Below are 24,012 nucleotides of genomic sequence, written 5' to 3'. Positions count from 1 at the left end.
CATTCTGAACCCCACTCCCACCTCCCTCCCCATCCCATCCCTCTGGGTCATCCCAGTGCACCAACCCTGAGCACCCTGTATCATGCATCGAACCCGGACTGGCGATTCGTTTCACAGATGATAATTTACATGTTTCAGTGCCTTTCTCCCATATCATTCCACTCTCACCCTCTCCCACAGAGTCCAAAAGATTGTTTTATACATCAGTGTCTCTTTTGCTGTCTCACATACAGGGTTATCATCACCATCTTTCTAAATTCCATATATATGCATCAGTATACTGTATTGGTGTTTTTTTTTTTTTTCTGGCTTACTTCACTCTGTATAACAGGCTCCAGTTTCATCCACCTCATTAGAACTGATTCAAATGTATTCCTTTTAATGGCTGAGTAATATTCCATTGTGTATATTTACCACAACTTTCTTATCCATTCGTTTGCTGATGGACATCTAGGTTGCTTCCATGTCCTGGCTGTTATAAATAGTGCTGAGATGAATATTGGGTTGCACGTGTCTCTTTCATTTCTGGATTCCTCGGTGTGTATGCACAGCAGTGCGATTGCTGGGTCATATGGCAGGTCTATTTCCAGTTTTTTTAGGGCATCTCCACACTGTTCTCCATAGTGTTTAGAAAGGTAACAATAGTCAATAGAACTAAAAGTTTAGGGAATAATAAAGAACTAAAAGTTTTAAAAGTTGAAGAAATCATAATTATAGAAATAGATCTGAGAATTTCTAAGAAGTTGTTGTGTGCTTTATGGTGTCAGTACAGCATCAGATAGTCTCTTGAAGCTTGTACTTATCAAAGGCTACTGTTGTCCCTCAAGCGAACAGTCTTGGCATTAACTGCAGACTGTTGTTCCACTGAACCTGTCACTTCTGGGTTGGCTTACACTGCTCCGCTAATATTTTCTTCTTCTATTTGAAAGCCTCTCCCTTGTCTGGTTTTCAACATGAATGAGGGTGTGGTAGCCTCTTATTCAACCTCACTTGCTCAGTGATTTGGTGGTGAGGGACAGGACACTGAAAACAAATACCACTGGGATAAGTGGTTGTGTTTGAGGTTGGATGAACCACATTGGACTTGCCACTGACAAATGTGACATGTCCTTTCTGGGTCCACCCATCTCAGTGTCCCATTTGCAACACGAGGGCACTGTCCCAAGTGGGCCCTATGTTTCATGCACTTCCCAGGTCTAAGCCAATCAGGCACTTAGGTGCTCGGCAAGGGCCCTGACCATGACTGTCTATGTGCTTTGTGCTCTTCCCAGGTCCAAAAACTCAGGTGACTGTGTGGTGGGCAAGGCACTGTCCCAGTTGGGCCATGCATCTTATGCAGCTCTCTGGTCCCAGACTCTCATTTTGCTGCCTGTGCCAGAGGACACAGTCTCAGCTGTGCCGTGTGTCTCCTCAGGGTAGCTGACCCCAGGCTGTTACGATCCTGGCCTGTGTGAACTGTCCATGAAGCCAGGAATTCATGGTTAGCAACTGTCATCCAGCTTAGAGCTTTGTGGGAGATGTTTTTGGGGCCAAGATACCACTAGCCTATTTCCTTCTGCCTCTGGCAGTCGTGCACATTCTTCTCTCCCTGCATGCAGGAAAAGGTCTTAAATGGAAGCTGGCTAGGTCTCCTTTGGTATTTTCTAGTGCACAGTCTTCTGTTCTGTGAGTGTGCCATGGTTCACTACGTGGCCTTAGAGCCTTCTCTCAGGAAAAGTCCTTTTTAAAACTTTTGTCTCACGTGCACCCCAATGTTCATCGCAGCACTGTTTATAATAGCCAGGACATGGAAGCAACCTAGATGCCCATCAGCAGACGAATGGATAAGGAAGCTGTGGTACATATACACCATGGAATATTACTCAGCCGTTAAAAAGAATTCATTTGAATCAGTCCTAATGAGATGGATGAAACTGGAGCCCACTATACAGAGTGAAGTAAGCCAGAAAGATAAAGAACATTACAGCATACTAACACATACATATGGAATTTAGAAAGATGGTAACGATAACCCTATATGCAAAACAGAAAAAGAGACACAGAAGTACAGAACAGACTTTTGAACTCTGTGGGAGAAGGTGAGGGTGGGATGTTTAGAAAGAACAGCATGTATACTATCTATGGTGAAACAGATCACCAGCCCAGGTGGGATGCATGAGACAAGTGCTCGGGCCTGGTGCACTGGGAAGACCCAGAGGAATCAGGTGGAGAGGGAGGTGGGAGGGGGGATCGGGACGGGGAATATGTGTAAATCTATGGCTGATTCATATCAATGTATGACAAAACCCACTGAAATGTTGTGAAGTAATTAGCCTCCAACTAATAAAAAAAAAGAAAAGAAAAAAAAATAAATAAAATTTTTGTCTCTAGCGTTCCCATGGCTTAGGATTTTATGTCACCTCAGCTGCGTCAGATTGTCCTCAGGGCACTAAAGCCTGGTTCTAACCAGAGTGTGTTTGATACAACCCAGGCCTCCCTCCCAGGCCCCACTCTATGATGGTGGACAGGAGCATCTGAGCCACTTCTCGGTCGGTAACTGCAGTTACTGGCATAATCTGTTTTTGCTCCTCCCCCCGACAACCCACAGTTCTGTTTCTTCCCCCACTGACACCTACGAGAGAGGGTTTCCTATTTTGCCCAAATTTCTCTTCCTTTATGACTCTCTCTCCAAGATCAGTCTCCATCCCTAAAAACTTTTCCTCTCTTTATATCTCTTATTTTGTCCTACCTCCTTTTTAAGAGACTGGTTTGCCTTTTTCGGTTTCTAGGGCCCATCAACATCGTTCACAAGTTGGTTTCTGGAAGGTGTTCCATGTGCCCCGAGGGCAGGCCTCCCTCTGGAGGAAGGGGCTGCGGGGATTCCCTCTCCCGCCGGGTCCGAGAGCCCGCCCTCCCCATCCGCGGAGACGCTCCGGCTCCCTCCACGCCCTCCAGGCCCGCTGGAGGTGAGGGAGGTGGGGTGAGGAGGTGCCCGCCCCCCGCCCCCCCCCCCCGCTCCTCCTTCCCCCCCCCCCCGGCCCTCCCCTCCCTCCACCCTCCCCTCCCTCCACCCTCCCCCCGAGCCGGTTTGTCCCTCCCCTCCCCTCCCCTCCTTCCCCCCGCCGCCTCCTCCTGCCGCTGCCGCTGCTTTGGCTGCTGCGTCATACGCCCCAGAGGACGGAGGGGCTGGGCCTGGGGACCCCCGGTCTCTGCCTGCACGCCCCCCCGACGCCCAGCCGTGCCCTCCCCGCGCGGGGGTTTCACCTCAGTCTCCCACGTCTGCCTCTGCCCGGCTCCCGGCGGCCCCAGCTGTCACTGGCCCCCCCCAGGATGCAATGGCACAGCCCCCACGGCTGAGCCGCTCTGGTGCCCCCCCACTTTGGGACCCAGCTTCCCCTGCTCCCACCTCAGGCCCTCGGCCTCGACTTTGGGAGAGTCAAGATGTGCTGGCCAGATGGACAGATGGGCTGCTATACTTGGGGACCATCAAAAAGGTGGACAGTGCTCGGGAGGTGTGTCTGGTTCAGTTTGAGGATGATTCCCAGTTTCTGGTTCTATGGAAAGACATTAGCCCTGCGGCCCTCCCTGGGGAGGAGCTCCTCTGCTGTGTATGTCGCTCTGAGACTGTGGTCCCTGGGAACCGGCTGGTCAGCTGTGAGAAGTGTCGCCATGCTTATCACCAGGACTGCCACGTTCCAAGGGCCCCAGCCCCCGGAGAGGGAGAGGGCGCATCCTGGGTCTGCCGCCAGTGCGTCTTTGCCATCGCCACCAAGAGGGGGGGTGCGCTGAAGAAGGGCCCCTACGCCCGGGCCATGCTGGGCATGAAGCTCTCCCTGCCGTATGGACTGAAGGGGTTGGACTGGGACGCTGGGCATCTGAGCAACCGGCAGCAGAGCTACTGTTACTGTGGTGGCCCTGGGGAGTGGAACCTGAAGATGCTGCAGTGCCGGAGCTGCCTGCAGTGGTTCCACGAGGCCTGCACCCAGTGTCTGAGCAAGCCCCTCCTTTACGGGGACAGGTTCTATGAGTTTGAGTGCTGTGTGTGTCGGGGGGCCCTGAGAAGGTCCGGAGGCTACAGCTTCGCTGGGTGGATGTGGCGCATCTTGTCCTCTACCACCTCAGTGTTTGCTGTAAGAAAAAATACTTTGATTTTGACCGTGAGATCCTCCCCTTCACCTCTGAGAATTGGGACAGTTTGCTGCTTGGAGAGCTCTCAGAAACCCCCAAGGGAGAACGGTCTTGCAAGCTCCTCTCTGCTCTGAACAGCCACAAGGACCGTTTCATTTCAGGGAGGAAGATTAAGAAGAGGAAATGCTTGTTTGGTCTCCGTGCTCGCATCCCTCCCCCTGTGGAGCCCCCTCCTGGAGACGGAGCCCCCACCAGGGCAGGGCCCTGGGGGAGGGGTCTCACGTCCCCTGGGGAAGCGCCGGAGGCCGGAGCCAGAGCCCCTGAGGAGGAGGCAGAAGGGGAAAATGGAGGAGCTGGGGCCACCCTCAGCAGTGCGCAACCAGCCCGAGCCCTGGGAGCAGAGGGAGCGGGCTCGTCTGCAGAGGGCACTGCAGGCCTCAGCGTCTCCACCACCCTCCAGCCCTAACCAGAGCTACCAGGGCAGCAGCGGCTACAACTTCCGGCCCACAGACGCCCGCTGCCTGGCCAGCAGTCCCATCCGGATGTTCGCTTCCTTCCACGCCTCTGCCAGCACCGCAGGGACCTCTGGGGATGGTGAACCCCCAGACAGGTGAGATTCTATTCCTTTACCTGTGATACCTCTGTACTCTTAATTTCCTTGGTCTTGTAAACCTTTTTGTTGTTGTTCCTCTGATCCCCACACGGCCTCCATTTCTGGTCAGTCTTTATCTCCATCTGGACTGACATTTGCTTTCTCTCCCTAGGTCACCCCTGGAACTTCACACTGGTTTCCCCACAGACCTCCCTAAAAGTGCCCCCCACTCGATGACTGCCTCATCTTCCTCAGTCCCAGCCCCCTCCCCAGGTGTTCCCAGACGCTCAGCACCCCCTTCTCCCCTGTGCCGTAGTTTGTCTCCTGGGGCCGGGGGTGGAGTCCGAGGTGGGGTCGGCTACCTGTCCCGAGGGGACCCCGTCCGGGTCCTTGCTCGCAGAGTGCGGCCTGATGGCTCTGTGCAGTACCTGGCTGAGTGGGGAGGTGGGGGCATCTTCTGAACAGCCTGCCTCTGCCCGACTGCCCACTGACACACACCGGCACTTTCATACCCTGACCTCTGACCTCAGCTACAGCTGGGATGTACCTGGGGCACTGGGGGGGCACTTCCCTCCACTGTCCAGGCTGGAATCCAGGTTGGGGGTTGGGGAAGAGGCTCACTCTCCTCTACTCCCTTCATGGTTCCTGACCCTTCCCCCCAACCAGTCCCTCATTTCCTTTGACGTTATTTTGTTACAGCTTTTTAAATATTTTTTAAAATTATTTAACCCCTGGGGAGGGAGACTGAGGAGGGGAGGAGAACAGATCCTGGGCTCGGTATCACTGAAATAAAGATAAATAAACAAACAAACAAAAAATTCATCCATCGATGAATTTGTGTGGGAGAAAGTGGTCTGTGCCTCCTATTCCTCTAACATCTTGAGGCCTAACCACGACCCTGAAAGATCCATTTTATTAACTGAAACCTTGTTGTTGCTCAGTCAGTAAGCCATGCCTGACTCTGTGAGCCCTTGGACTGCAGCCCACAAGGCCTCTCTGTCCCTCAACATCTCCCAGAGTGTGCCCAAGATCATGTCCATTGAATGGGCGAAGCTATAGCACCTTCTCCTCCTCTCTAACCCACTTCTCTTCTTGATTTCAGTGTTTTCTGAGAATCAGGGTCTTTTCTAGTGAGTCAGTTCTTTGCTCAGGTAGTCAAAGCTTTAGAGACTCAGCTTCCGCGTCAGTGATTCTAACGCATCTTCAGAGTTGATTTCCTTTATGTTTGACTGGCTTGATCTCCTCGCAATCCAATGGACACTCACAAGTCATCCCCAGCAGGGCATTTTGGTGTTCTCACATCTACACATGTCTACTGGAATGAACATAGATGTGAATCTATGGGCCTCCATGGGTCAAGTCATGTCTTCACTCTTTAACACGCTTCTAAATTTGTGACAGCTTTTCTTCCAGGAAGCAATTGTGTTCTAATGTTATAGCTGCCATCACCAACTGCAGTGAATTTTAGAGCCACAAAAGAGGAAATCTGTCACTGCTTCTGCCTTTTCCCCTTCTATTTCCCACGAAGTGGTGGGACCAGATGCCATGATCTTACTTTTTATAATATTGAGAATTCAAATGTGCTGTTTGCCAAATGTTTTCCTATCAACATTGACAATTGTTGTTTTCTTGTAACTTTGTTTTCCCTCAGTGTTGAGGATAAGAAATTATTTTCTAAGAGTATTCTAAGATGACAGTTACTCATTATATATAATACTTCTGGTTTTAAGTTTCCTGCTAGAAGCATTTGTGCCATGCTTCTGTGACAACTGGGTGAAATGCTGATAAAATACACAGGTTATAAAATATTTCCCCATTAACATAACATATTGAGCCTGTTAATGTTATCTAGTTAGATTTTCTCTAATGTGGCAACTATGGAAATACAAAGGAGGACAAGATCCAAGAGACATAATGTGGAGAGGGGGCAGGAAGCTGAACCACTGTGGCATGAAGGGAGAGAAATTTTGATCATCAATGATTTCTATAGAAATATTTGGTACCAGAAGTTTAAAGTGACGAAAGAAAATTTTACATACTGAATTATGGAGAAGTGATTCTGTTGTATACATCATATAATTTTAACGTTCAGCTAGCCAGAAGAGCCTGATTATGATCTATGCACAGTGCACTGTGCATCTGTTTTACCCATTAAATGGGTAGCTGTTATCCCAAGTCCAGCTAGCTGACCATTGTGCATGTGGTTCAGACATGTTTCTATCTTACTGCAGACTAGAATGTTTCAAGTTGTATTCAACGTGAAGAGAGAAACAACTTTCTTAGAACAATATCTTTAAGTAACTGAGAGTTATGATTTTATGGGCTCAAGGTGTCCTCGTATATATGAACCTGATTTCTTATTACAGAAATAATAGTGAAAGATGATCTAGATTTAGGGAGAGCCTTTCAGCAACAGGATCTGAATTATTCAGCCAGAAGATTGTTAAGAAATACTGGGCTTCCCAAACAGTTCATTTAGGACCTTGGCGGTGAGCAAAGAGTTTGGCCAAATAAATAAAGTTGCCTAAAATTGTATTTTGACATATATGTACACACACACACACACACACATATTTATACTTATTTGCGTGTGTGTGTGTGTGTGTGTGTGTGTGTGTGTGTATAAAAAAAAAGTACAATGGCTTATAATTCCTGTTAGGTATAACAGCAATGGGAAAAATTAAAACCCAAAAGTAGAATGATTCAAAAGCCTACTTGGTTACAGAATATATGTAAAGTGGAAATACTTCAAAATGTGTTTTCTTGGCTGCATCTAAAATATGAGGACCCTTTTATATCACTCCCCTCTTTCTTTTTAATAAATATCTATCGATTTTCAAAAGTTTGTACAGGTTTAATGACAAAAAATAGACAGATATACTGTTTGCATAACAGAAAATATTGATACCAACCTTAAATCTCAGGATTATTTCCAACTCTGAGCTCCATTTCGACAGGAAATAACCAAAGTTGTTGTTGACTCAAACACTCCAAGAGCTGGGGAACCCAAAACAGAAATCAAACCTGCAACTGAGATTTTCTGTCACATTTATCATCAACCTCTAAGCCCAACACTTTATTTCCTTTCTTGCTCTAAGCAGTCTCTTCTTAAGATCGAAAAGTATGAAAAAAGAGAGAGAGAGGTAGGAGATTGTAGACCTCCGTGTGTTCCAAGAGTAATTTTAATCAGAGAAGTTAAAAAAGACAGAAACAAAGGAAAAGAATCAAGCTATATAAAATAATAATGATTTAGCCATTAAGCAAAATCCAGGATCTTTAGTTCCTCCTCAAGGGCCATAGATAATATTCTGAGCAATATCCTGTGAGCAGCTTTAGAGATGCTAAAGCCCCAACCAGGCTGAAATTTAAGTACATAGACCACAGAGTAGTTGGAACTAGCCGGCCACTGATGTTGTCTCCCAAAATCCTCAGTAACAGGCCATTAGTAGAATGTCCTAAAACTGATCACACACTCCGTGGCCCACCCTCACTCTGTCATTAAACTCTTTCCTGTGAAAGCATTTGGGGAGTGTGGGTCTTTTAAGCACCAGCTGCTAGGACGCCTCGCTTGGTCCTACAATAAACACTACACTTGCTTTCACTGCAACCCACGGTCAGTTGATCGACTTTATTGCACAGAAGCGAGCAGACCCAAGTTTGGTTTGGTAACAGTACTGAATATTAAGAATGTGTGTGTATAAGGGTGATAGATATTTTATTTCAGGAACCAAGTAGATTTATTGATGTGATTTTCCTGTGTAAAAATTCTTTAGGAATGAGATTTTGCAGGTTTCATATTTTTGGTTACTATTTACGTAAGCAGCCTGAATTTTAAGTTGATACAGAAGTAAACACTGGTTGAACATTACCCTTCAATTGCTAGGAGACCAGTGACTTTGTGATGTCACAGCTACCCTTCAATTGCTAGGAGACCAGTGATTTTTTTTTTTAATTTATTTTTATTATTATTATTATTTTTTTCCAGTGGGTTTTGTCATACATTGATATGAATCAGCCACGGGTTTACATGTATTCCCAATCCCGATCCCCCCTCCCACCTCCCTCTCCACCCGATTCCTCTGGGTCTTCCCAGTGCACCAGGCCGGAGCACTTGTCTCATGCATCCCACCTGGGCTGGTGATCTGTTTCACCATAGATAGTATACATGCTGTTCTTTTGAAATATCCCACCCTCACATTCTCCCACAAAGTTCAAAAGTCTGTTCTGTATTTCTGTGTCTCTTTTTCTGTTTTGCATATAGGGTTATCGTTATCACCTTTCTAAATTCCATATATATGTGTTAGTATGCTGTAATGTTCTTTATCTTTCTGGCTTACTTCACTCTGTATAATGGGCTCCAGCTTCATCCATCTCATTAGGACTGGTTCAAATGAATTCTTTTTAATGGCTGAGTAATATTCCATGGTGTATATGTACCACAGCTTCCTTATCCATTCATCTGCTGATGGGCATCTAGGTTGCTTCCATGTCCTGGCTATTATAAACAGTGCTGCGATGAACATTGGGGTGCACGTGTCTCTTTCAGATCTGGTTTCCTCAGTGTGTATGCCCAGAAGTGGGATTGCTGGGTCATATGGCAGTTCTAGTTCCAGTTTTTTAAGAAATCTCCACACTGTTTTCCACAGCGGCTGTACTAGTTTGCATTCCCACCAACAGTGTAAGAGGGTTCCCTTTTTCCACACCCTCTCCAGCATTTATTGCTTGTAGACTTTTGGATAGCAGCCATCCTGACTGGCATGTAATGGTACCTCATTGTGGTTTTGATTTGCATTTCTCTGATAATGAGTGATGTTGAGCATCTTTTCATGTGTTTGTTAGCCATCTGTATGTCTTCTTTGGAGAAATGTCTGTTTAGTTCTTTGGCCCATTTTTTGATTGGGTCATTTATTTTTCTGGAATTGAGCTGCAGGAGTTGCTTGTATATTTTTGAGATTAATCCTTTGTCTGTTTCTTCATTTGCTATTATTTTCTCTCAATCTGAGGGCTGTCTTTTCACCTTACTTATAGTTTCCTTTGTAGTGCAAAAGCTTTTAAGTTTCATTAGGTCCCATTTGTTTAGTTTTGCTTTTATTTCCAATATTCTGGGAGGTGGGTCATAGAGGATCTTGCTGTGATTTATGTCAGAGAGTGTTTTGCCTATGTTCTCCTCTAGGAGTTTTATAGTTTCTGGTCTTACATTTACATCTTTAATCCATTTTGAGTTTATTTTTGTGTATGGTGTTAGAAAGTGTTCTAGTTTCATTCTTTTACAAGTGGTTGACCAGTTTTCCCAGCACCACTTGTTAAAGAGGTTGTCTTTTTTCCATTGTATATCCTTGCCTCCTTTGTCAAAGATAAGGTGTCCATAGGTTCGTGGATTTATCTCTGGGCTTTCTGTTCTGTTCCATTGATCTATATTTCTGTCTTTGTGCCAGTACCATACTGTCTTGATGACTATGGCTTTGTAGTAGAGTCTGAAGTCAGGCAGGTTGATTCCTCCAGTTCCATTCTTCTTTCTCAAGATTACTTTGGCTATTCGAGGTTTTTTGTATTTCCATACAAATTGTGAAATTCTTTGCTCTAGTTCTGTGAAAAATACCGTTGGTAGCTTGATAGGGATTGCATTGAATCTATAGACTGCTTTGGGTAGAATAGCCATTTTGACAATATTAATTCTTCCAATCCATGAACACATTGGAAGTTCTGGCCACAGCAATCAGAGCAGAAAAAGAAGTAAAAGGAATCCAGATAGGAAAAGAAGAAGTAAAACTCTCACTGTTTGCAGATGACATGATCCTCTACATAGAAAACCCTAAAGACTCTACCAGAAAATTACTAGAGCTAATCAATGAATATAGTAAAGTTGCAGGATATAAAATTAACACACAGAAATCCCTTGCATTCCTATATACTAACAATGAAAAAACAGAAAGAGAAATTAAGGAAACAATACCATTCACCATTGCAACAAAAAGAATAAAATACTTAGGAGTATATCTACCTAAAGAAACAAAGGACCTATACATAGAAAACTATAAAACGCTGATGAAAGAAATCAAAGAGGACACAAACAGATGGAGAAACATACCGTGTTCATGGATTGGAAGAATTAATATTGTCAAAAGAGACCAGTGATTTTATGATGTCACAGCTTTTTTACTTTGAGAACCACTGTGATGGTCTAGAGAGTTTATCTCTGTAGGCCAGCCAAGCAGCATTTGAAGTTGCAGTGTGTAATATCAGACAAATAAAAAAAGTATCTTAAGAAAGATTTCTTTGAGATGGCACATATTTCTTCAGAAATTCAAGATGTACCTCCTAAAGATGAATCAACGGGTTCAGAAACCTCCATTGGATCTCCTTTGTGTGATTACACACTTACTGAGGACTCAGTTTTGAGATCTATGATTGAAGAATCTGCTTTTCAGGCTTTGTTTGAGGAAGTTGTGATAAAAATGCCACGTTACACATTTTCTGTCTCTGAAACAAATGAATTGAACGATTTTCTTTCACTCAATTTTCCTCAAAAACTTTGGAAGATAGTTGAAAGTGACCAGTTTAAATCTATTTGGTGGGATGAGAGTGGCACTTCTATAGTGATCAATGAAGAAGTCTTCAAAAAAGAAGTCTTGGACAGAAAGGCCCCTTTCAGAATATTTGAAACTGATAGTACGAAAAGTTTAGTTCGACAGCTTAACCTTTATGGGTTTAGAAAACAACAAACTTTTCAAAGACCTGCATCACTAGCTGACTTTCTGGAAGAAGAAAACAATGTCTCTGTTTTGAGAAAGGTATTCCAAATTTTTCATTCATTATTGGCAATATGTAAGATTAAATTATGTGACCTAGAAAGCATGTTCATATATGTAGCTAAAACTGAATTTAAAATTGAGACAACAAACTGTTGAAAAAGTTTTATTTTTTGAAGTTGAGAACAACTGGAGGTTAAAATATTTAACAAACATTTGATATTTGATATTTAGCAAACATTCCTAGCAACTTGAAATTGGATACAAGCCCTGAAGCTAATTAAAGTGGGATTTACTATATATGATTACAACATATTTTTACTTGGGATTTACTGTATATGTTTACAACATATTTTTACTTGAATATCATAATTGTTTTCTAACATGTAAGGTGTTAAAACTACTAATGAAGGTGTTTTATTTGATGCTATTTAATTCGTATCACTAAAAGAATACATTTTTATAGTTTAGCTTTGCTTGTCAGTTTTACCTTGGTTTATAAAGAAACTAAATAATTTTCTCCTTTGATTTTAGTTACAGATCTATCATAATCCAAATTTCAAAAGGGGCTATCCCCAACTTTTAGTAAGAATGAAAAGAAGAGTTGGGATTTAAAAATGTCTCTCCAATATCTTCTTTAGTTCGAGATTACAAGAAGAAGCATGTTAAAGTAAGGGGCAACATAGATGATCGTAGCTCTAATTTTCTTCCTGAAATCAGTGGGGAGAGTGCATTTTCAGCCTCGACAAGTTTAAGTGTGCCTTTCATACGAAAGCCTTATACCAGGCAGACAGTCACTAATACAGGTGCTCTATCTCCATGTGATTTTCCTTCCCCATCATCAATATCAGTTAGACAAACAGAACAGATTGTGATAGATCCACCTGCTGTTTTAAATCAGTTGAGCATTTTAAATTGGCACTCACATAGCAGCTACACTCAAGCAAATGGCCGCATTGAGAACTTTGTTACTACAAGTACTTCTACTTCTCAGAACTACATCATATCTCCATTACAGAGCAGTTATTTTGGACTGATGGTGGAGTCTTCTAAATTTCCAGTTAGGTACAGCGATATGTCAGCCCATGACAGTCCTTTTCCTAACCTGCAACAGAGAGGCAACTCATGGTCCCCAGTGCCAAGGATCCGTGATACATCTGCCTCCTTTCTTTCAAGGTCAACTCACCAAGAATCTTCATTATATGAAAACCATCCTAATTAAAACTGATCGATCAAGTACATGTCATTATGCAGCATAATGAAGATTAAAATTTACGGTGGGAGACGTCAACAAATTCCTACCATTCTCATATTTGAACAATAAAGTTACATGTTCATCTTCATAGTTTCATTTTCTATTTTGAAACAAGAGTAAAATGAAGCCTTATTTCAATGTCTGGCTATTTTACTGCATTGTTTTATAAACTCTTTAGTTCAAGGAAACATTCTTTATGCATCCTAGGTAAATGAACCCTAATCAATTGTTTGTAAGCAAGAAAATGATAACAAGAGGAAAAGAGGTAATGGATGTAAAAGTGATTTCTGAAATCATCCCTGCTGAAATGAATGGGTGTCTAAATCAGGATGGTATGGAAGAGATACAAGGAGGAAGAGATACAAGTAAAATTAAAAAAATGCAAATACACAGAACATACCTTAGAGCATTCTAAGTTACATCACATTATATGAGTTATTGGATAGAGTTATTGGATAGTTAAACAGATTGTCTTCATTATAGAAATTCATTTCACACTGAAAATATAGATGTTGTAGCCTACTCAAAATCATGATCACCATCACACCATCACTGGGATACCAAAGATAACATGACATAGTCAATGATTGGCCCATGGTCAGCACAAGATAGGTATTTTACAAGTCATATTATATAGGGTCATTTTTGCTCTGCTCTCCTTAGGGCATGCCTTTTTTCCCTCCGACCAAGATTCCATGCTATATTTCCTTATGCATATTTAGATGCTGTTTATCTGTTCCCACAGAGACAGAATAAATTCCTTGTGGTGATTGCAGCACCTGAGCATGGTCAACAAATTCTTTGAAGACATGATATCTGTTTCCTTAGTTGTTTCATTATCTTTCTGTTACACTGTGCTTCTGGAGCTACAATCACTCAAACTACTTTCAGTCATGCTAAGCCCCACCTCACAACTTTGCCTCAACTCTTTCTTAGGGTTGGAAGGAACCTCTGTTTGCCCTCCTATCAAGGTAAGCACAGATATCAGGTCTTTGATGTGTTTTTGATCTACCCTCTTTTCTTCATGTATCTTTCACATCACCTAAAACTTAGAGCCTGAAAATGACACATTTTAAGTACTTAGTGAATTATCATTAAAGAAATGTAATAACCAATCAAATGCTATAAACATTACTCAACAACATCCCATAACCTGCACTATCATCATAATTGACCTTTCCTATTTACTGAGAATTTTTTCCAAGTTGATAAATATTTATTATATTTACATGAATGTCACATGTGGTAATTCAAATTATAAAATGATTGCTACTCTAATGAAGTTTACAGTCTATAAGAACCCATTCTAAGCATGTTGTTTCAGACCCCAGTTCCCTAAATTTCAGTAGTAGTTATAGAGATATGTATTTTTAAAAAAGGAATCATTCAATTTAATCATCTAGAAAAGTCATGGAGTAAGCAGGGATCAAAATCAATGGCTGATCCTTAATATATTTCACAATGAACTACTCTGAGCAGAGTGTCTGCTTGTTAAACTATCCAGATTGTTGTGAATACTACCTAGAAATCTTGGCAATCTCAAATTTGTGGCCATTCCTTTAGGCAGCGGTGGCAACATCAAGTCATGTCCCTGTTTTATTATGGTAATCCACATAGGACAACACAAAGTTAAGTTCACCATTCTCATTCTTGCAGCTAATGCACAGTGAAATCTGTGGAATATTTGTGTAGATAAGGGAGTTGTCCACACAGCACACTCTTTCTTTCACTGAAAACTTTCATTAAATGTAGGTGAGAATACCATGCTTTAGAGAGGTAAGCATTTTACAGCAAGTGCAAGAGTTATTGAAATTGCTGTCCTTAGTTATCACTTCAAGCACAAAGTTCAGTGGCCTTGTTTTAGATTTCAGGCATCTTACTATGTAGTCAAATTTGCATGCTTTGAGAAATATCACCTTAAATGTAATTACATCTTCTATTTCATTACCATACACTGATTATTCCTTCTCACTCCCTTTTAACTTCTTTTCATGCTCTGCTTTGAGTGGCAGGTCCTTCTCAAAAAAGAACAGGACTAATCCACTTAGTCCTCTGTGATCACTTGGAAAAGGCATGGATAAGACATGCAATATACCATGTTTAAAAACTACTGTTTTTGTTTCCTCCTGAAAACATGTTATTAAATTGTACCTCAATTGCCCTAACAAGGGAAGCCTGGTTGCATGATACATTACCTTGGTGGTCAATTCCCGTATGGCTTTAACATATCCGTACCTTTAATTCTCAAAAGCTTATAGAGAATATAGCTCAGTACATTAGGTAAACATTGTACATGAATTCAGTTTGTTTTTCTTTAATTTTTTAATTTATTTTATAATTGGTGCCTAAAATAGTAAAAGTGAAATTGAAAATTTAAGTGAGGTAAATGCAGAAGATTGGAGCAAAAAGTAGAAAAATTGACAGGAGAAGGTCAGAGGATGGAATCGGATGCTTGAAGTGTAACAAGAAATGTGTAACTGCAGGGCCTAAAGAGGTCACTATGTCTTCAATATTGTTACCCTACAACATTATTTTCATTTTAGCAAATCACAGAATAGTCTTACATACAAAATATTCTAAGATCCCCTGGAAAACAGAACAAAGTTATATCTTTTAAAACATTCTGATTTAAAATGTCACTAGAGTGAAATCATTCAACTACAAAATAACTTCCAACATTAAGCCTACAAGCAAGTTACAGAGAACTTCTGTGCAGTTCATAGGTGTCCTTCAGTGAGTCCTTGGGTTTTCTTTTCCTTTTGTTAATTGTGTTTTGAGCAGGTAAGATGGTGACTGTGCTTGTGTGTGTCCATCAGAGTAAGAACGTGTTTGTGAGTGTATGCCTGGGTTTTCTTTTTGACTTTTATGTTAGAGATTTCAGCTGAAGAGATGGTTAATTCAAAAATACAAGAGGCACAAATTAAAATGCCCATTCAAAAGTCTACTTTCTCTTTTCAAAGTGCAAGACAAACGGGTGAGTTTCAAAGGTTGAAAGCATTTCGATAATAACCAAGCTACTCCATCCAAACATAGTTGAAAACTATGGTACTCTCCCAATCAGCCCAGCAAAAGTTAAGTGGGACCTTAGATGTCTATTATGTCTGGCAATAGCAAAACACCCACCTTCTAATATGGCAGTACCAGAGAAGGCTTAGTAGATGCCTGGGGTTTCAACCAAGTCCTTCCTGTAAGAGGATACCACCTTCCTTCTTAGCCAGCAATGTACTGTGAAGAATTAATGGGGAGCATGGAGGCTGCACACTCACCAATAACGAGGAACACTCTTAGGAATCAAATGACACTAAGGATGAAATCTGGAATTCTGTTCCCACACGGTGGGAGTTGCCTTCCCCCTTCCCAAGTGTATCAGACAGACACTTAAAAATAGAAGGAATAACATATAACATGGCCCACATTCTTCTTACCTAATACCTTAGATGTCCAAGCCCCACCACACTGCTAAGATGCTGACTATACAGGACTTCTGGGCTTCAACTCTGTGTGGCAACCATCAAACAAAAATGTTATGAATATTTGAGATGCACTGATAGTGCAAATCTATAAAGCCAAAAGTCTTGAGATCTGATTCAAAGAGGAAAACTGTGTACTCCCTGTCATCAGTTTTATGGGGCTTTCACATGCATTCACTCACTTCCCAATCTTCAACCTTCACCCGAAGATAAAAACTATGACATTAAGAAAAGAGGAATGGTCTATTCACAGAGAAGGCAAGTGGCAAAGTCAAAATGGGTCCAGCTGCCTACCAGCTTCCATGCTCAGTAATAATGTAGCCCCTTGTAAGCATTCCTAAAGGCGACTAGGATGCACAAGTCAGAGATGCTGCTCACTGGATTACAGAGTTTGACTGAGGAGCTATAAGTTTGTTTACCTCTCACCCCATTTCTAAGATCACATACCATGCTTGTTACCACATCAGAAGATGGGCAGCTCTAGCAGACACTTAGAGACAGGTTGTTGATCCAAGGGGCATGTGGGCTAAGGTTTCCATCTCAGGATACCACATGACTCCACAGGAGTTCTCTGGAAAGTTCTCAAAAGGCATTTAGTTTCATGGCTACAGTCACTTCCAGCAGTGATATTGGAGGTCAAGAAAGTAAAACCTGTCACTTATTCAATTGTATCCCATCGATATATCTCAAAATAATGGACAAAATTCCATGATCTTATTTTGTTTGTTTGTTTGTTTGTTTTTGTACTGAGTTTTAATCCAGCTTTTCCGCTCTCCCCTTTCACCTTCATCAGAAGGCTCTTTAGTTCCTAGTGTTTTCCAGCCATTTGTGTGGTGTCATCTTATAATTAAGGTTATTCATATTTCTCACACAGTAATTTTATTTCCAGCTTTAGATTCTTTCAGCAAGTTACTTTTCATGATATATTCTGCACAGAAGTCAAATAAGCTGAGTGACAGTATATAGCATTGATGTATTTCCTTCCAATTTTGAACCAGTTCATTGTTCCTTGTCCAATTCCAACTGTTGTGTCCTGACCTATATGCACGTTTCCCAGGAAACAGGTATGATGGTCTGGTACTCTTATCTCTTTAAGAATTTTCCACAATTTGTTGTGATCCACACAGTCTAAAGGCTTCCCTGGTGGCTCAGATGGTAACGCATCTGCCTGCAAGGCGGGAGACCCAGATTCCCAGGGTATGGAAGATCCCCTGGAGAAAGAAATGGCAGGTTACGGTCCATGGGGTCACAAAGAGTCAGACACGGCTGAATGACCTCACTTTCACACACAGTCTAAGCTGTTAGCAGAGACAATAAAGCAGATGTAGATGACTTTATGGAATCCCCTTGCTTTTTCTATGATCCAAACACCAATTAAGGTTTACCTATTAAGATAAAATGACTACCTACACATTCCTTTTTTTTTTTTTTTTTTGTATTATTTTCTCTCTCTCTCTCTCTCTTTCAAGATATCATTTACCAACTGTTACATTCCTGGGCACTTGCCATCTTCTTATACAGGAATTAAATTATGCCCATGACAGTCTCTGACCTTTGACACCCACTTAAAGCAGTTAAGTCTCCAGAGCAGAAATAAGGAATCTGTGCTCTGGGAAAATGTCAGGACAGTTTGACAAATAGCTATATATTTTCAGGAACTGACTTTTGAGCCCAATTCCTGTATCATCTCTTATCTGGAAAAGAACTACGTTTCTTCAAGCTGATGACAATTCCTCATTAGCAGAAATTTCAGGAAAAATAAATGTGCTTGTCTGCATGTTCAAAGTCAAAGATGTGCCAGTTATGTGTGTATGTGTGTAACCTCCAATCAAACAGATTAATTCATGTCAACTAAAGTTTGTTGTTTTACTGGCATGCAGAAAGGAATTACAGAGCTTGCCTAGAAAGAAAATCAGAAGTTCCCATTTTAGCCTCCAACTAATAAAAATAAAAAAAGAAAACTGAGAGGACTTTGAGTGCAACTCTCTCCATGGAGGCATGACAAATAAAGCTTCTATAAAGACAACAGTTTCCCCAGAGCATCAGATTAATATTAGCAGAAGATCTTGCTCAACAGAGAGGACTACATGGAATCTAGACATAACTGGGAAGAATTGAGGGAAGATGGTAGAAGGAGGACGAGAGGGAAAGGATCAAACCTGTGTCTTGTGCTGGGAAATCAAGAAGCACGGAATAGTTTGAGGATTCAGGCAAGTCATCTCACTATACCTTAAATTACTTTCTATTAAAGGGGAGCAAAGTGAAGAAGCTGATGAAATAGAGCTTGTATAGAGTGAGAATCAAACAGAGAATGTGTGGTGTGGTCCAGAAGTTTCTGTGGGCCAGAAACTGCAATGCAGGTCAACCAGTGTGCATAGGGCCTGGAAGATGAAACTTGGTGTTAGAAAGCCAACCTGGGAGGGAACTTCTTATAACTATGTGGAGATGGAATGATGGATCTGGGACAACAAAGTGTGTAGAAGGAATGCCTTTCGAGAAATCCCAAACTGACTAAGAAGCAGGACCTTAGGGCTCAGTCACACGGAGGAGGTGGTGACACCTTTGAACCCCCCCTCTTCCCACATGCTAAGACCTACTATCAGGCAACAGAGAAAGACTAGCCAGACTACCACTCATGCTGCTGCCACCACAGGCTAGAAAACGCTCTCATTAGGGCCATAACTTTTCTGCCCATGGCTGCTGGCTCCTCTGCAAAACTGACACCACCAGGGCTCCTACAGTCCAAGAAGCTGTACCACTTCCGCCAATGTTCAGCAAGGCAGACCCACGTGTTCCACAGGAGTCTTGGGGTAGGCTCCTCTGGTGACCATATGGAGAGGTTTTCATAAAACTACATCTGAGACCCAGGGTCAGGGAAACTAACAAAAAGGATTGAAAACTTTCCCACCAGCTGAGCAAGCTGCAGATTAAATCCACACAATCAGTTGTGCAGACTTTTTGTCTATGGGATACATAAAAGGACAATAGATTTCCAATGAATGAAAATGTCCAGGCTCTGGCAACTCTAAGAACAAACAGGAGTTATCCCAGATTAGAGTCTGACCTGTCCCTACTTCAAATCCAGAGTTCAGTTCTCCCCACATTTGGGAGAGCTTTCTGGAGATTTGCAACTGTGCTGTGGCTCATGTTGAGACCAGAACACTGACAGCAGGGACCCTAGGTAACATCCATTATATTTATGATGTTTCACTATGTTGTGTGGTCGGTTCACTCTTTTTGTCAGTTGTAGGCTTTCTTATCATTCTTGCTTATGCGGTGTTCTAAGATCGTTTAAATCATATATTTATTTTTTGTATGTATATATTGTGTATTTGTTTTCCTGCTATCTGTGCCTTTTGTTGATGTTGTTTCTCGTCATTTTTGTTTTAATAGCTATATGTTTCTATATTAACTGTGATTTTCTGTTGTTCTGTGGGAAAGCTCTTGTCATTTTTGTTAGATTTGTTTTCTTTATTCTTCGGGTGGCACTCTGCTCTGGTGTTGTTTTATGTCTTGCAAGTTATTTGCTTAGTTCTATTGTTGATTCTGTGTTCTTCCCTATTGTGATTATTGCTTTTGTTATTTTACTTGTTGTTTGATTTTGGTTTCTTACCATTATTCTGTTTCTTTTACTCATCTGTCTAATCTCGTCCTATGTGATCATGGTTCTCTGACCTGAAGTTGGGCCTGATCATCTAGGGTTTCAGTGCTGTATCGAGGATCATATACCACCAGAGAATTCCTGGCTCCAGTGAATATTAGTTGGTGAGAGTCCCTATGAAGGCCTCCATCTGAAACTAAGAACCAATTCCGCCCAAAAGCCTATACTATCCAGAACTGATGCCACACACCATGCAAAAAGCAAGACAGAAACACAAGCCAAATCATCCTCAGATGGGCTGCCTGAAGTCAGACTAAACCTGTACATACCTGCAAGAGACACCACTGACATGGTCCTGCCACGAGAGAGAGAAGCCTCCAGCTTCTCCAGCTGTGGCCACAATAATATAGTTGCCAGGCCCTATACCTCCAAGGACACACAACCACTGGACAAAACTTATCCACTCAGGGCACAGAATGGAAGCAAGAACTACAACCCTGCACCCTGGGAAGAAAAGACCATTAACATAGTAAGATAAACAAATGTAAAGACAGTAGAGTATGTTGCAGGCAAAGAAACAAGGTAAAAAAAAAAAAAAAAACACAAGACACAATTAAAGAGGAAATAGGAAGTGTCACTGAAAAAGAATTGAGAGTAATGATAGTAAAGATGATCAAATGTCTCAGAAAATAAATGGAGATCATGCAAGAAATATTTAAGAAGGGTGTGGAACAATGAAACAACAACAATAAATGATTAACTGCACAGTAACTGACATATGTATACTGTAGGCTGATCTATGCTTGTATACAGCAGAAACCAGAACAACATTGGAAAATAATTATCTTCCAATTTAAAAATGAAGTATTAAAAGAAACACAAGCTTTAAATAACACAACAGACCTGACAATTTAATTGATACTTAAGTAGATTTCATCCAAAACCAGAAGAATGTCGTTTTTTCCCAAGAGCAAATGAAATACGCCCAAGATAATCACAAACTGGATCACAAATCAAGCCTTGGTAAATTTAAGACAATCAAAATTGAATCAAGCATTTTTTTTTACCACAGTGTTATGATTTACATGTCAGTTATGGGGGGAGCAAAACAAAAACAAACAAACAAAAAACAAAAATAACAAACAAAAAAGTAAAAAGCACGAATACATTGAGGCTCATGTATACACCTCGATGTGGCCAAGAAATCAATGAAGAAATCGGAGAGAAGAAAAAAAAAAAATATATATATATATATAAATATATATGTTTATATATTCATACAAACAAAAGACAAACTGTGATTGCATAAAACCTATGAAACAGGGAAAAACAGTAAGAGTAAAGATTATAACAAAGGAATGTCTCAAATAATCAACCTAACCTTACAACTAAAGCAATTAGAGAAAGAGAAAAAACATACAAAACCCAAAGTTAGTTTTGGGGAAAAAAAAATCATAGAGAATAGAACAGAAAAAAAAAAAAAAAACATGAAAACAATAGCAAAGATCAATAATACTAAAAGGGGGCTCTAGGAGAGCATAAAGAAAGTCATGAGCCAGACTCATCAACAAAACAGGGAGAACATTCAAATCAATAAAGTTAGACATGAGAAAGGAGATGTTATAAGTGATGCCACAGAAATATCAAAGGATCATAAGAGACTACAACGAACATCTTTAAGCCAATAAATTGTAGAATCTGGAAGCCACAGACAAATTCTTGGAAACCCAACTAAGAGGAAAGAGAAAGTATGAACACAGCATTACAAACACTAATATTGAAACTGTGATGAAAAATTTTCCGGTTAACAAAATTCAAGGTCCAGATGGCCTCACAGGTAAGTTTTATGAACCATTAAGAGAAATGTTAACACAAGAATTTCTAAAACTCTTCCAAAATACTACAGTGGTAGGAAAACCTGCAAACTCATCCTATGAGTACAGCATCACCCTGATGTCAAAGTTAAAGATAACACAGAAAAGGAAAATTATACACCAATATCTGTGCATGCAAGTGTGGTGGCTGTGCAGCACAGGAGTGGCGCACACGCAGGGACAGCCGAAAGGAGTGACCCCACCTCCAAGGTCAGGACCCAAGGTTACCCCATGTCCAAGGTGAGGAGCAGCGACTGAGAGGAGCTACACCACGTCCAAGGTCAGGAATGTTGGCCACGGGGAGATAACCTACATCCAAGGACAGGAGCAGCAGACGGGAGGAGATACCCCACATCCAAGGTAAGGAGAAGCAGCTGCACTTCATCGTAGAGGCTGTGAAGAGATAGCCCACATCCAAGGTGAGAGAAACCCAAGTAAGATGGTAAGCACTGAGAGAGGGCATCAGAGAGCAGACAGACTGAAGCCACAATCAGAGAAAACTAGCCAATCTGATCACATGGACCACAGCCTTGTCTAACTCAGTGAAACTAAGCCATGCCGTGTGGGGCCACCCAAGATGGTCGGGTCATGGTGGAGAGGTCTGACAGCATGTGGTCCACTGGAGAAGGGAATGGCAAACCACTTCAGCATTCTTGCCTTGAGAACCCCATGAACAGTATGAAAAGGCAAAAAGATAGGACACTGAAAGAGGAACTCCCCAGGTCGGTAGGTGTCCAATATGCTACGGGAGGTCAGTGGAGAAATAACTCCAGAAAGAATGAAGGCATGGAGCCAAAGCAAAACCAACACCCTGCTGTGGATGCGACTAGTGATGGAAGCAAGGTCCAATGCTGTAAAGAACAATATTGCATAAGAACCTGGAATGTTAGGTCCACGAATCAAGGCAAATTGGAAGTGGTCAAACAGGAGATGGCAAAAGTGAACATCAACATTCTAGGAATCAGCAAACTAAGATGGACTGGAATGGGTGAATTTAACTCAGATTACCATTATATCTACTCCTGTGGGCAGGAATCCCTTAAAAGAAACCGAGTAGCCATCACAGTCAACAAAAGAGTCCAACATGCAGAACTTGGATGCAATCTCAAAAATGACAGAATGATCTCTGTTCATTTCCAAGGCAAACCATTCAGTATCATGATGATCCAAGTCTATGCCCTGACCAGTAACACTGAAGAAGATGAAGTTGAACAGTTCAATGAAGACCTACAAGACCTTTTAGAACTAACACCCCAAAGATATCCTTTTCATTATAGGGGACTGAAATGCAAAAGTAAGAAGTCAAGAAACACCTGGAGTAACAGGCAAATTTGGCCTTGGAGTACAGAATAAAGCAGAGAAAAGGCCAATAAAGTTCTGCCAAGAGAATGCACTGGTCATAGTAAACACCCTCTTCCAACAATACAAGAGAAGACTCTACACATGGACATCACCAGATTGCCAACACCGAAATCAGACTGATTACATTCTTTGCAGCCAAAGACGGAGAAGCTCTATACAGTCAGCAAAACCAAGACCAGGAGCTGACTGTGGCTCAGATCATGAACTCCTTATTGCCAAATTCAGATTTAAATTAAAGCAAGTGGGGAAAACCAGTAAACCATTCAGGTATGACCTAAATCAAACCCCTTTTGATTATACAGTGAAATTGAGAAATAGATTCAAGGGACCAGATCTGTTAGAAAGAGTGCCTGATGAACTATGGATGGAGGTTCATGACATTGAACCAGAGACAGGGATCAAGACCATCCCCAAGAAAAAGAAATGAAAAAAAAAAAAAAAAAAAATGGCTGTCTGAGGAGGCCTGACAAATAACTGAAAAGAAGAGAAGTGAAAAGCAAAGGAAAAAAGGAAAGATATACCCATTTGAATGCAGAGTTCCAAAGAATAGCAAGGAGAGATATGAAAGACTCCCTCAGTGAGCAATGCAAAGAAATAGAAGGAAAAAATAGAATGGGAAAGACTAGAGATCTCTTCAAGAAAACTAGAGATACCAAGGGAACATTTCATGCAAAGATGGGCTCAATAAAGGACAAAAATGGTATGGATCTGACAGAAGCAGAAGATATTAAGAAGATATGGCAAGTATACACAGAAGAACTGTACAAAAAAGATCTTCATGACCCAGATAATCACGACGGTGTGATCACTCACCTAGAGCCAGACATCCTGGAATGTGAAGTCAAGTAGGCCTTAGTAAGCATCACTATGAGCAAAGCTAGTGGAGGTGATGGCACTCCAGTTGAGCTATTTCAAATCCTAAAAGATGATGCTGTGAAAGTGTTTCACTCAATATGTCAGCAAATTTGGAAAACTCAGCAGTGGCCACAGGACTGGAAATGG

General features: G+C 41.7%; 2 pseudogenes; both read left to right on the top strand.

The window, feature by feature from the left end:
* The first annotated feature begins 3,160 nt into the window (after positions 1–3,160).
* Positions 3,161–5,264, top strand: LOC133051889 (PHD finger protein 1-like; annotated as a pseudogene).
* Positions 5,265–10,980: 5,716 nt separating this feature from the next.
* The window catches only part of LOC133052137 (heat shock transcription factor, Y-linked-like), a 44,250-nt pseudogene continuing 31,218 nt past the window's right edge, over positions 10,981–24,012 (top strand).

Source organism: Dama dama, chromosome X (assembly GCF_033118175.1).
Source record: "Dama dama isolate Ldn47 chromosome X, ASM3311817v1, whole genome shotgun sequence".
NCBI classification, from domain to species: Eukaryota; Metazoa; Chordata; class Mammalia; order Artiodactyla; family Cervidae; genus Dama; species Dama dama.
This window is presented reverse-complemented; position numbering and strand designations above follow the sequence as displayed.